At 51.7% G+C, this 12283-nt stretch overlaps 1 long non-coding RNA gene across 1 annotated transcript; it reads left to right on the top strand.

The window, feature by feature from the left end:
• Positions 1-2116: 2116 nt before the first annotated feature.
• LOC308227879 lies at positions 2117-7318 on the top strand. Its single transcript, XR_013958145.1, has 3 exons — positions 2117-2213; positions 5215-5331; positions 7054-7318. It is a non-coding gene; the product is annotated as an uncharacterized lncRNA (long non-coding RNA).
• The last annotated feature ends 4965 nt before the right edge of the window (positions 7319-12283 follow it).

The raw sequence follows: 12283 nt of genomic DNA, 5'->3' as shown, positions 1-12283 counted from the left end.
TTCAGAGCTCTTCTGCAGCTCGCCGGGGGTGTTGCTCAGTGGATTCCTCCAGGAGGAATAGAAAGAGGAGCCATGAGACAGCAGCACCCTCCCTGCCTGCAGAGCCACCCCACAGCCTGGCAGGCACTGGTGTGATGCTTGCTGATGCTGATTCAGTGCCTTGGTGACCATCTACCAGGTCCTGCTTGGCTGGAATGTGCTCAACAAGAACATGAGCGTTTAGTACTTCTCTACTACTCAGGTGCCTGATTGCCCCACTGAGATCCAGCCAATTTAGGTATTTAAACCTTGGTGTTTTGACAAGGGACCATGTGTGTCCACCCAATGCCTTCAGGAGCCATCTCAAAGATTTTAGATGCTTTATCTTTCAGGCCTCCTTTGCTCTGAAGCAGTGAAAGGAAAATCATAGAACAAGGAACAGGGAGAACAAGGAGCCTGGCAGGTAGGGAATAGCTCCCGTTAGGACAAGAGCATTCCGAAGTCTTTCTTTTGAAGAAGCCTCTGGTTGTGCCATGGCCTCAGTAGGATCCTTAGTGGTGCAGGGAGAGACTTCATGGCACCAATTTCCACCCACGAGAGGAAGCCTCTTGTTCAAAAAGAGGGCTATATGCTGACAGCCTGCAACTCCTGCTCTTCTCTGGATTAAACCTGAATTGGTGGAGCAGAATAGCCCTGGTTGCCAGCTTCTGGTTTCCAACCCGTATTTCCCAAATGCTCCCACAAGAGCCACAGCTGGGACCCTTGTAAAGGCAGCTCTGGAAGGTTGTGACTTACAGGATAACAAGAGGTTGAGACCCAGCAGTTGAAGGGCATTGTCCTGCATCTTTACAAGGCTGGATGCTCAAAAACATCTGCTTGTTGGCAGAACACCCTGTTCTTAGTGCTGTGGGCAGTGGATCCATGGAGAAGTGGTGGGGAACAACGGGTTGTGATGTAGATGGCTGGGGGAAAAGGAGTCTGAAAGGAATGTCTAAGTCTGGAGCAGAAGCTGCACATCAGCCAAGTGAATTATCACTCTCCAAGATACTGTTCTGGTGGAGCTGCCGTATGGTTCAGGCTTTACAGTTGCCTTCAGGTTAACTCTGATGAGTTGTGTTGTGCATGGTTGGGCATTTGGTATGTGGCTTCCCGTGTATGCAAGGATCCCCTTTCCCAGCTTTCTTGGGATTTGTCCGGCTTTGACTGTGGAAGACCTGCATTTGGCACAGAACATGAAGTGTCATGGACAATCTTGTTACTTCCTTTCTCAGAACAGTTAATCCATTTGAGGATGGACAATTACACCGATTTTGCCTGCAGGCTTATGTACTTCTAGTGTAGAACTCCTTAAGCTGGAGTTGTGTCTCAGGCAAAGGGAGCTGGTGGCTGTAGGTGACATGCAGCAGGACTCTGTGGAGCAAGAGACAACACCACAGGGTGGTTTAGAGGCTTTCTGACCTTTATTGCAATTGTGATGGGTGGCACACCAATGCTGCCTTATGTTTTCTTTGGTACAAGCCTCTCCTGGCATACAAATGCCATTATAATACAGCTCTCTCTGGAGAGAGGTCCTGGTGAAGCAGCTCTTCAGGAGGAGTAAGGACTTCTGCCATTTGCAGCTCTGGTAGATCCCACTGTGACCACAGAACCTCTGCAGTGTCCGCTTGCTTCCTCCCCTTCATTTCCCCTTCAGGCTGTTTTGTCAGGAAGGGCTGAGCTCAGCACTCAGGGACCAGCCCAAGCTGTGAACCCACAGACACGCTCTGGGTGTCTTTGCAGCACCGTCTCCCTCCACCAGCCAGGTTCAGCATTAATAACAAGGGGAAATCAGCTTCTCACAGCTTCAGGTGGGTGTAAAACATGGATTAAGGGCAGCTCCACCCAGGTTCAGGTTACTCTCAGTGTAGAGGACAGGGTTTCAGCTCTATAGCTGCTACAGGCTTTGCCATTCATGGGTATCCTCTGCATTCACTGCTCTTTCCTAGGTCCTTTCTTCTCTACTTCTTGCCCTTGGGTGCCTGGCACTTATTGCCATCATCTTCAGCTCCATTGTCTTCATCTTCATCATCTTCCCCACCTAATAATTGTATTTTTCTGGCAGGAGACACTGATTTGGGGAAGTTTCTTGCTTTGTAGGGGAATTTTGAACCTGGCTAATACCTCTGGAGTACAAGAAGGACCAGCAGTGAATGGAGCAACCATCAGCATGCAGAGACCATACTGAAGATACCAAGGTCAGTCCAGCTTGAAGGATAACTTCACAGAAAGCAACTAAACCATCAGTGTGGGTGGGTTTTGGGCTGCTGGACCTGCAAGGGGAGTCTGATGGGAAGGACAGAGCTGAACAAGTAGATGCAGTGCAACAAGCTTCCTTTCCTTGCAAAACCAATTACACAAGGGGCAAAGGTATCTCACCTCATAGGTTGCTGCTGCCCCTGATTTGCTCAGGAAGAGGAAAAGCATCAGTATTTGACCACAGCTTCTTCACCTGTGCTAAAGGCAGCAGCCAAGAAGTGGCTAACTGTGCCTTTATCTCCTCCAGGTGCTGGGGATGTCAGTCTATGCAATGAAGTAAGAAAGATAACCTCTGTAACCACTCCTTCAGCTTGAGTCACACGAAAGCTTTGCTGGTTCTTGTGTATTGTCCTAGAGAAGCAGTCCAGAACTGGGGACACAATTATCATTAAGAGTACGTTTCCCCCTCAGACGAGCACCCGTTTGCTGTGCCAAAGCTGTGTTGTCTGATCAGGGTTAACAGAAAGGAAAGTGATGAAATGTTTATAAAACCCTGGAGCTGAGTCATGAGCAACCTGATACAAAGCAATCTGGTGGTGAAGCGTGCAAGTTTCACATTGCCACGCTTCTAACTGCATCTGTAGGTAGAAGCAATTCAAACTCCTCTGAATAACTGTGTCTCAGAGCGTCTGTTGTCTTTTATTCACTGCTGACTTGTGTGAGGCTGTGGAAGCTGCTGACAGATTCTGCAGTGCCGCTTTCTTCTTTATAACTCTGAAAATCCATTTTCCTGTCTGCTGTGAAGGCCGAGATCTGCTGAGATCTGCTCTCTTCTGGCTCTGTTTGCAGCTCTCTTTCGCCTCTGGTTCCAGATTGGTTTGATCACTGCTGAGCTTAGGAAGGCAGCACTGATGTCAATGGGAGGGGAAGGAGAGCAGTGTGTGCAGTTCTGGTGTCCCCAGCATAAGGACATGGAGCTGTTGGAGCAAGCCCAGAGGAGGCCATGAGGATGATCAGGGGCTGGAGCACCTCCTGTATGGAGCCAGGCTGAGAAAGTTGGGGCTGTTCAGCCTGGAGAAGAGAAGCTGCGTGGAGACCTCATAGCAGCCTTCCAGTATCTGAAGGGGGCTACAGGAGTGCTGGAGAGGGACTCTTCATCAGGGACTGTAGGGATAGGACAAGGGGTAACGGGTTCAAACTGAAACAGGGGAAGTGCAGGCTGGATGTAAGGCAGAAGCTCTTCCCTGTGAGGGTGCTGAGGCGCTGGCACAGGGTGCCCAGAGAAGCTGTGGCTGCCCCATCCCTGGCAGTGTTCAAGGCCAGGTTGGACACAGGGGCTTGGAGCAAGCTGCTCCAGTGGAAGGGGTCCCTGCCCATGGCAGGGGTTGGAGCTGGGTGAGCTTTAAGGTCCCTTCCAGCCCAAACCGTTCTATGAAATTCTGTGTGTCTGCAGGTGATGTTTATTCCCCTAAGCTGCCCATGAAGCTCCATTGGAGATGTCAGAGTTCCTGGGGCAGGGTCATTACTGACTTGTGAAACAAAACCTGGGCAGCAACAGCAAAACATCTGGTCCAGTAGGTCATAGCCGGGCTTGTTACCAGCCTATGGCCTGCTCCAAATGAGCACCATCATCTCTGATATAGAGATTAAACATATAATTACAGAGGGCTTTTTACCAGCAGGTTCCTTGACGAGTGGACAAAGGGCAGAGAAAGGAATCTGTTTTCCATGTCGCCTGTCCCTGCAGGATGGCACCTGTGGGCTCTGGCTGAGGACAAGTATGTATGGAGATGCAGAAGGCATGTCTGCAGCTAATGGGGTCCTGCCTGGGGTATTTGAAGTCCCTGAGACCTCAGATCCACCTTTACTCACACTGTGTCTATGTAGAGGTGCTTCACATTGCAGGTGCTTGTGGCCTGACTGCAGCCTGGGGTTGTCCCTGTATCTTCTGGATGCCGCAGGGATTTTGGACCGTGACCCCACGGCCTGCTGTAGGAGCTGCTTGGCCTGATCCTTCAGTTTGGCTTGTGGAGCAGGTTTGATGTTCCCAGTCCTTGGTCATCCTGTTAGCTAAAGGAATCCTGCAGCCTTTGGGCCCTGTACAAGGGGAATGCAGGTCACTGCCTTTTCAGTGAAGCCCAGAAGTTCCTTCTAAACAGCCAGTAAATGCAACCGGTCAAGCACACAGTTTAGGTCAACCCTGATTTACTGCAACAAAACAACTGAGCTGCAGTTTGGAGACTGTGTGAGCTCTGAGTCAGCAGTGAGCCTTGGAAGGGTGGGTTTCCAGTCTGTTAGCAATGCTGCCTTCCAAGTGGAAGAATGAGGAGATAGGTGCTTCCAAGGAGGCTGAAGGAAGTGATCCTTGGTGTTGCCCTTGGGGCTGCAATGACTATTAACACTGACTGGCATCTACCCACCTCTGTATTTTAAAATCTCTTTAGTAGTAAAGAGGGCCAGATTGTCACCCCGCAGAGAGGGGAATAGGCCCTAAGGAGAAGAATGATATAGTCCTGTTCCTCAGTGCCTTTGCTCCAACAATACACAGCCCAAAAGAATGGGAATGCTGCAGCAGTCAGGAAGAAAGGCTCACTAACTATTCGAGTACTCTGGGGTTTTATTCCAGCCCAACTGCCTGGACAGAGTGCCTCATTTCCAGCCTGGATTCACAAAGGAATCACAAATCTGCACATGCTGCTGCTTCGGAATGAGGTTTTATGAATGCATCAGTGGGCCAGCTTTGTCACCATTCCTTTTGTGCCTGCTTAAACTGTGAGTGGAAAGAGGTGTCCCCTGCAGGGGTTTCTGCCCAACTAAACTTTGTGTTCCAGAGCCTGCTTTCCGCTTGCTTTTGCTCTTCAGATCCCACCTGAGTTCCAGGCTCTCTGACTTCACCCCAGGTTTTGCTGCCTGCTCACTTCAAGCTTGGGGAAGCTTCTTCCCATGCCACATCTTTCACACAAACTTCATCCATGTTTGACCTATTTGTTGCTTTTGCAGAGTTGCCTGGAAAGGGCAGGAGAGAGCCATGATGTGTCTGAGGATGCTGGCTCCTGATTAAAACCATTTGCAGAACAATGGACAACTTGAGAAGTAGATCAAGGCTCTGGTCTGCAGGTAAGGTCTGCTTCAGCACTCAGGTGCCTGTGTTACGTGATAGCCTTGCATATGCATTTTATTGGCATATCTGTCTTGTACTGATGACTCTCACTATCTTCTTCCCTGTGAGGGTGCTGAGGCGCTGGCACAGGGTGCCCAGAGAAGCTGTGGCTGCCCCATCCCTGGCAGTGTTCAAGGCCAGGTTGGACACAGGGGCTTGGAGCAAGCTGCTCCAGTGGAAGGGGTCCCTGCCCGTGGCAGGGGTTGGAGCTGGAGGAGCTTTAAGGTCCCTTCAACACAAACCAGGCTGTGAAGGTGTGCACAGCGCAGGTGTTAAGTGCTCCAAACCCTTGGCAGTCCCCACTGAGTTTGCTGACTGCTGCTTGTCTCTACTGTGAGAGTATCTGCACAAAGCAAAGGACCCACACAGGCGCTTCTGCTCCCACCAGACCTGTCTGGGTCAACACCGAGGCTGTGCCCTTGGGCTGAATTCACGCACCAGTGCAGGCTGGGGGCAGCGGGGGAACAGCCACGTGTTCAGCACCACATCCACCTCCCACCCTGCCCTGCCCTCCCAAATTGGGCTTTAATCACCCTAAAATCAGCCTTTCCAGTTCCTTTTCTGAATCATTTGTCAAAGAACTTCCTTGTGACAGTCACCCACCCATTTGGAAACCAAGTGCTGCATTAAAGCTGTGGGCTCTGGCAGTACCTCTCGGCTCGTGGCTTTTCTGCCTTATGTAGTATTAAGGATGAATTGGTGAAACTTTTAACAAAAAACGGTGTGTTGAAGTTCAAATAACTTTTTTTAAGACCCAAGAACTTATCAATCTCAAGTCTTTTAAGACTCATCGGTCCTAGGAGATGTTTGCTTGAGCACTGACGATGGTAAAAGGGCAGAGGCAGTCTGCAGGGTGTGAAACGGGTGGCTGTGATGTCCAGCAAGCAGCAGATGTTTATAAGTGTGTTTGTATTCATAAGATGGAGCCCTCATGCAAACTAGGAGCAAGTTGCAGTGAGTTATCCTGCAGCTTCACCCCCGTCATCTCTCTCCCCGTTTTTTTGCTCTCCCCTGGAACAAAGCAGTCACGTTTTCTTTACTCACTGTGAATTGCATATGTATCAAGTATCAAATATCAGTGTTGTCTTTAGTCTAAACTCCCTCACTACGAATGACTTGTACCAAGCATCAGAACCCATCTCCTGCAGCCTGGCAACTCTCTCTGTTGCTATAGGAACGGCTCCGTTATCCTTTGGTGGAGAACCTCAAGTATCCCGGTTTTTGTAGCTGTTGGAACACCTCCAGACCCCGCTGGTTTCATTCACTTGCTCACTCCCATCCATGAGATCCTCTCCTCCCAACATAGGGAGTTACTCAACACTTCTGGAGTCATAACGAAAGAACATTAGTTAGCTGAGGGAAAGTCACACCACGCTTTGAGGTGCACTTTTGACTGGGACACTGATACTGCTGTTGGGTTTGTTAAATATGCAGATGTACTGTGCTATTAGCATCCCCTAATGGGCATTGAAATGGTGCTTAATAGACAGCTATCAAAATCTCTCCCTTCTGCACACTTGTCTGCAGTTACATCCCAAAGACCAAAAGTTGCTGAGAAAATTCTAACCTCAGGTGTTAAACCCACAGGTAACATAACCTGAGTTAGTGGGAAGCAGCTTCCTCGTGGTACATTTACTGTGACTTTGTGTATTATGTGTCTGTCACACATGTCCTTGAAGAACTCCCGTGACCATCACATTGAGCCCTGCTCTGTGTGGAGAGCAAGCCCAGCGGTCCCTGTGTTCATGGAGGAGCTGTGGAGCTGAAGATCATGGGCGTTGCTGGATCTGCTCCTCATCTGGACCTGCTTCTCTGCACTGAATTGGTGCAGCTCATGGAGTCACAGCCTGGTTTGTGCTGGAAGGGACCTTAAAGCTCCTCCAGCTCCAACCCCTGCCACGGGCAGGGACCCCTTCCACTAGAGCAGCTTGCTCCAAGCCCCTGTGTCCAACCTGGCCTTGAACACTGCCAGGGATGGGGCAGCCACAGCTTCTCTGGGCACCCTGTGCCAGCGCCTCAGCACCCTCACAGGGAAGAGCTTCTGCCTAAGAGCTCATCTCAGTCTCCCCTCTGGCAGGTTAAAGCCATTCCCCTTGGCCTGTCCCTACAGGCCCTTGTCCAAAGCCCCTCTCCAGGTTTCTTGTAGCTCCTTTAGGTACAGGCCCCTTTCAACTCCATTAAGCACAGGTAGGTTGATCAGTCTGCCTTCTTGCTTCTAGATGATCCTGGTAATTAAATCATTGCTGAGGGTTCACTCTTTCACTTACTGAAGAATTTCACTGGAATAACCTGAATTTTGAGTAAGATGGTCTTAGAATTGAGGTGATTTTTCACTTGACTTACACAGGTGTCTAAACAAGAGTGGGTTATGCTTTTGTCCTGCTGGAAATACCAGGCACATGTATTGCCTTGCGTCCTGGGGGTCTCCATGGGGGAAGGAAGGGAGATGCTGAGAGGATTTGGTGTCACAACAAGGTCTCAATGGAGCACGATCCTACACTGCTAAATAAAAAGAGGTCGAGGGGCTGGGAGAGGAGCTGCAGTAGGGAAAAGACTGGAAGCTGTGGCAGCAGGGTTTTCCTGCACACTGGATACCCCACCAGAGCTTTACAGCATCTGAAGATTGAGGTCAGGAATAATAACGAGGAGAGCAAAATCAGTGCGAGAGAAGTGAGCAGAAGACAAGGTTTCTCAGCAGTAGAACACTTGGAAACGCTCCCAATCAACACTGGCTCAGTGCAGCCCAAACCCTGAGCCACAGGGGAGAGGCAGCCGGAGGATCCCGAGTCACTGAGGCCGTTTCATTCATTCCTCGCAGGCAGCCGGTGCTCCCGGTGCCGGCTCCGCAGCCAGCTCTCCCCCCGCGCCGCTCGCAGGGCTGCTCCTGCCATCCCAGTGCAGGGAGCTCATGGCTGCGGAGTGATGCAGACAAAGCAGGAGTGAGAGGGGAACCGCAGGGATGGAGTCCCGCAAGATGTGATCCTCCCCGTGAAAGGAAGCGGCCGTAGCCCCTGCAGCTGTGTTTGTGCTGCTCCACGCCCCAGGCACCAGCCTCTCATCCCCCGGGAGATTCCGACAGCGCTAATTCACTGTGCACAGAGCCCAGCCTGCAAAGGCTCCTCTCCAGCAGCAGCCTCCCCATCCCTCCAGCTCCCAGACCTCCGGCTGCCCTCCTTGCTCTCGATCCGATGTCACCCGGACCCAATGAAGCAGACCCCGAAGTGCCACGGATGGATCCCAGGATTCTTATTTTCCTCCTGTACGTGATGATCCTTCACGAGCTGGTGAGTGGCTGGATGGAGTACCAGAAGCAGATAGCCAAGCCAAAGAAGCAGGCGGGTCCGGTTTGGTCTTCTAGGTGAGTTAATGCCTCTTATGCATCCAAAAGGGGAATAGCTCAGGTGTGCTTGGGTGGGGAAGATTGCCTTTTGTGTGTGTACCTCAGTCCTTATAGCTGTGTATGTGTGGGTATCATCCATTGTGTGTGAACCACAGAGGTAGGATTAAGGTCTGTTAATCTTTTGAGCCTGTATTGTCTGCACAGACTGTGCCTTTGACACACTTGCAGACAAAATGCCTGTGATTTGGGGTTTTTTTGTGTGTGGAAATGTGCTGTAACTCAGCGTATTTCCTGTGACTCAGGTTCCCCATCAGCATACCTGGAAGAGCAAACTGTGGGTAGCACCAGGAGCTACACTTCATGCGTGATATTCATCAATGAGGCACAAACCTCTAGAGACTCCTCACAACCCGAGTGTTTCATGTTAAATCACTAGCGTGCATGTCACTATCTCGCCGTCTCCTCCCACTCTCTGGGCTGTGCCCACTACACTAATCCCTGCCTTGTTTTCTGCCCAACAACAGGAAGGAGCTGGAGAAACAAGGATATTAAAGATAAGCGCTGCATGTCCTTAAAATTCAGATGTTTCTGCAAATACTGCTTACACCTTGTTCACTTGTAATAATTGGTCTTAATATTGTTGGGGTCTTATAAAGAAAGATATTGACAGCTCTCCGTCGGCTGTGTGATTAGAGACCCGCACCCCAGCACCCCAAATTCACCTCCTGCTGGATCTTGGGCAATGACAGACCAACATCTCGTATCTTTGGACATGAAAAGATGCCCGTGACCCAGTTTGCTCTGGATCTGACAGCAGCAGCAGCAGCATGCAGAGCTCACAGCTCCTTATCCTAATCCTCTGACGTGCAGCAATCCCCGCTGCAATTCCAGCCCCACGGTGCTTGGTGCTGCACAGAGGTGAGAGCACCAAGAGGAAGCAGGAGCCAGGACGCAGCCATGGCTTGCTGGAGATAGCAGCCAGCAGACACCGGCCTCTGTCTGCAGCTCAGGCCTGAATGCAGTGGCTGCTTTTCCAGCCCAGCAGAGCCGGAGTGCACCTTGCACTGTCTGGTGTGGTACAATGAGATGATGAGCCCTGGGAACACAGCCATGGGTGGAGACAGCTCCACAGCAGAAATAGCTTGAAGGCGACAGAGCTGGCTGGTGATAACTGAGGTTAGAGGCAGATTCCCTGCTGTCAGGGAGGAGTGCAGGGAGGCATTGGCAGTAACTTACACTGAGGTCTGACATCCCCAGTGCTAGCAAAACAGATGCAGTGCAGAAAACCTGAAGGAATCAGTTTATTTACTAAAGGCCACCAAGCGATTTTCATCAAACAGCCAGGATTAGTGCCATAGGACTGATTATGGGGTTTTTTAAGAGGACCTAAGGGAATCGGGTACCCCATTAAACATCTCCAGGGGTTGCCATCTAACCCAGCCTCATCTAGGGAAGTGGGACCAAGCTGGATGAGTTGTGCAGGGCTCCTCACCCTTGGATCCCAGCCATCTCCATCCAAGTGGATCACACAGCCTGCCCTGCCTGTGGTCACAACCGGCTATGCCCAACCTGTCCCTGCCTTAAACCCACTCCTTATGCCAGGCAGCTTGGGAAAGCAGAGCCACCGGGTCTGTGTGTGCTGCATGGGTCGGTCACAGGTTGCACCATGAACAAGTGAAGCTCCATGCCCAGAAACTGGAAAATTACAGGATGAACCGGGATCTTCTTGGTGGAATTAGGATTGTCCTGTATGGACACCCTGAATGTGGTGTGGTCTGGGCTCATGCAGTGATGCTGAAGCTTTCTTGAGTGATGAGCCCTCGGGGGCAGGTTTCCAGTGCTCAAAGAGCACAGCCGGATGTTCACCCATCAGTATAGGCTTAGAAAATGCTCAGAAGTGATTGCCACTTTTGTGGTCTGGTTCTCCAGAGTTCAAGCTGTGGCTCAGCAGTGCAGGAAAGCTTCCTCATGCCTTGCATTAGGCCAGGAGCACCACAGCACAAAGCCATGAAGTGAGGTTCACACCAGCTGGTTTAATGTTGGACCAGGGACCATCCCTCCACTGCAGCCCAGCTCCAGAATCGCCCGTCCTCTTGCAGCCGAAGCAGCACAAACATGAAAGCATAAAGAAAGCTGCAATATCAGCTGGGATGGAATTGTCAGGAGGTGTCTGTACGCCCACACCTGCACCACATTGGGAGTACGGATCTGGGGCACCCGGGTGAGCTCATTCCTGTGTGCTGGAATGTGATGTCTGCTCCCCCTGGGCACACTCAGCCCTGCTGGGTACCGTCTGCAGCTGGGAGGAACGAGAGCGAGGGGCTGGTGCGGTCTGGGATCCATGGATTGCTGTCGCTTTAGGGAGGATTTGCCTTGCCAAGACAGTTCCAAACCCTTCCCCTAAGAGTTTAAACCTGAGCCACCAGCAAGACCTCCCTTGGAAGAGATGGATTAAGGCCACTCTGCTTCCCAGCACAGCCTGGAACTGTGGAGTGAGCCTTGAGCTCCTGCCGCAGCGCCTGAGCTGCCGCCTCCCCTGGTAAAAGTAATTAACTTGAAAAGCAATTAGGGAATGAAGTCACAAAGCAGCGAGTTAATGAGGACACGGGAGCGCTCCCCTGGCTGCAGCCTGGGCGCGGGCAGGGATTGCGGGGCTCTTCCTCCTCCCGTGGCTGTTCAATAGTAGCGAGCTGTTGTAGAGCAGCTTTTCGCACATTCACAGCTTGCCCGCAGCGCTGCCTTCCTCCGCTCCTGGCGTGGCTGGCGCTCCCCACGCCCGGCTCCATTCATCCGCCGCTCCGGGAATCCCACATCGCTCCGCTCACCGCGAGCCTCGCCTCCACCGCCTATGGGAAACGGGGTCTGGATGGTGTTTATTGACCACTGGGGTCACAGGAGGAGTGACTGAGCAGGCTCTGGGAAGGGGTCTCCGATAGCCAGACCCAGCCCTTTGTGCAGGGATGTGGAGGGGAATTCACCCTGCAGGAATTCTGCTGCAGGTTCCTACAGCCGCCGCTGTGTCCCCCATCACCCTCTGCTCTGGCAGCAGAACGTGCATGCTCACTGTGCCAGGCTAGCAAAAGCTAGATACCAAAAGAGGTAGTGAAGGTGTTAGCCAGGAGGAAGGAAAGAAAAGCCCGAGGCATGGTGCCTGGGGAGAGTGGAAATGCCCAGGGCAAGCAGGGCTGAGCATTCAGGCACCCCAGAAGAGCCTGAGGTGGACCTGGACCCACTGCTTCTGCAGCCTGGAGTGTCCTGGGCATCTCTGCATGTGGTGTGGTTGGTTCTCCCCCTGCATAACCCCGTGATGGAACATGGACCGTAACAAGGGTGGCAGAAGCCCAAGGAAATGCACGTTGTTGGGTTTAGTGGATGGAAGGAAAACTGCTCAAAGGTATTTGAAGTGGAAGTTTCAAAGAGCCAAGGGGTTTGGTTCCAGTGACCCACCTGGCCAGAGGGGACGGTCCTTGTGGCTCTGACAGGCTGTTCATGGGGTTCTGAGCTCACATTTGTGCACTTGGACTTCAGCAGTGACCCAGGACCTCCAGTAGGTGAGACAGGGAGGGTCA

This window comes from Psittacula echo (assembly GCF_963264785.1).
Source record: "Psittacula echo genome assembly, chromosome: 16".
NCBI lineage: Eukaryota > Metazoa > Chordata > Aves > Psittaciformes > Psittacidae > Psittacula > Psittacula echo.
The sequence above is the reverse complement of the archived record's forward strand: the minus strand, read 5'-3'. Positions and strand labels throughout refer to the sequence as shown.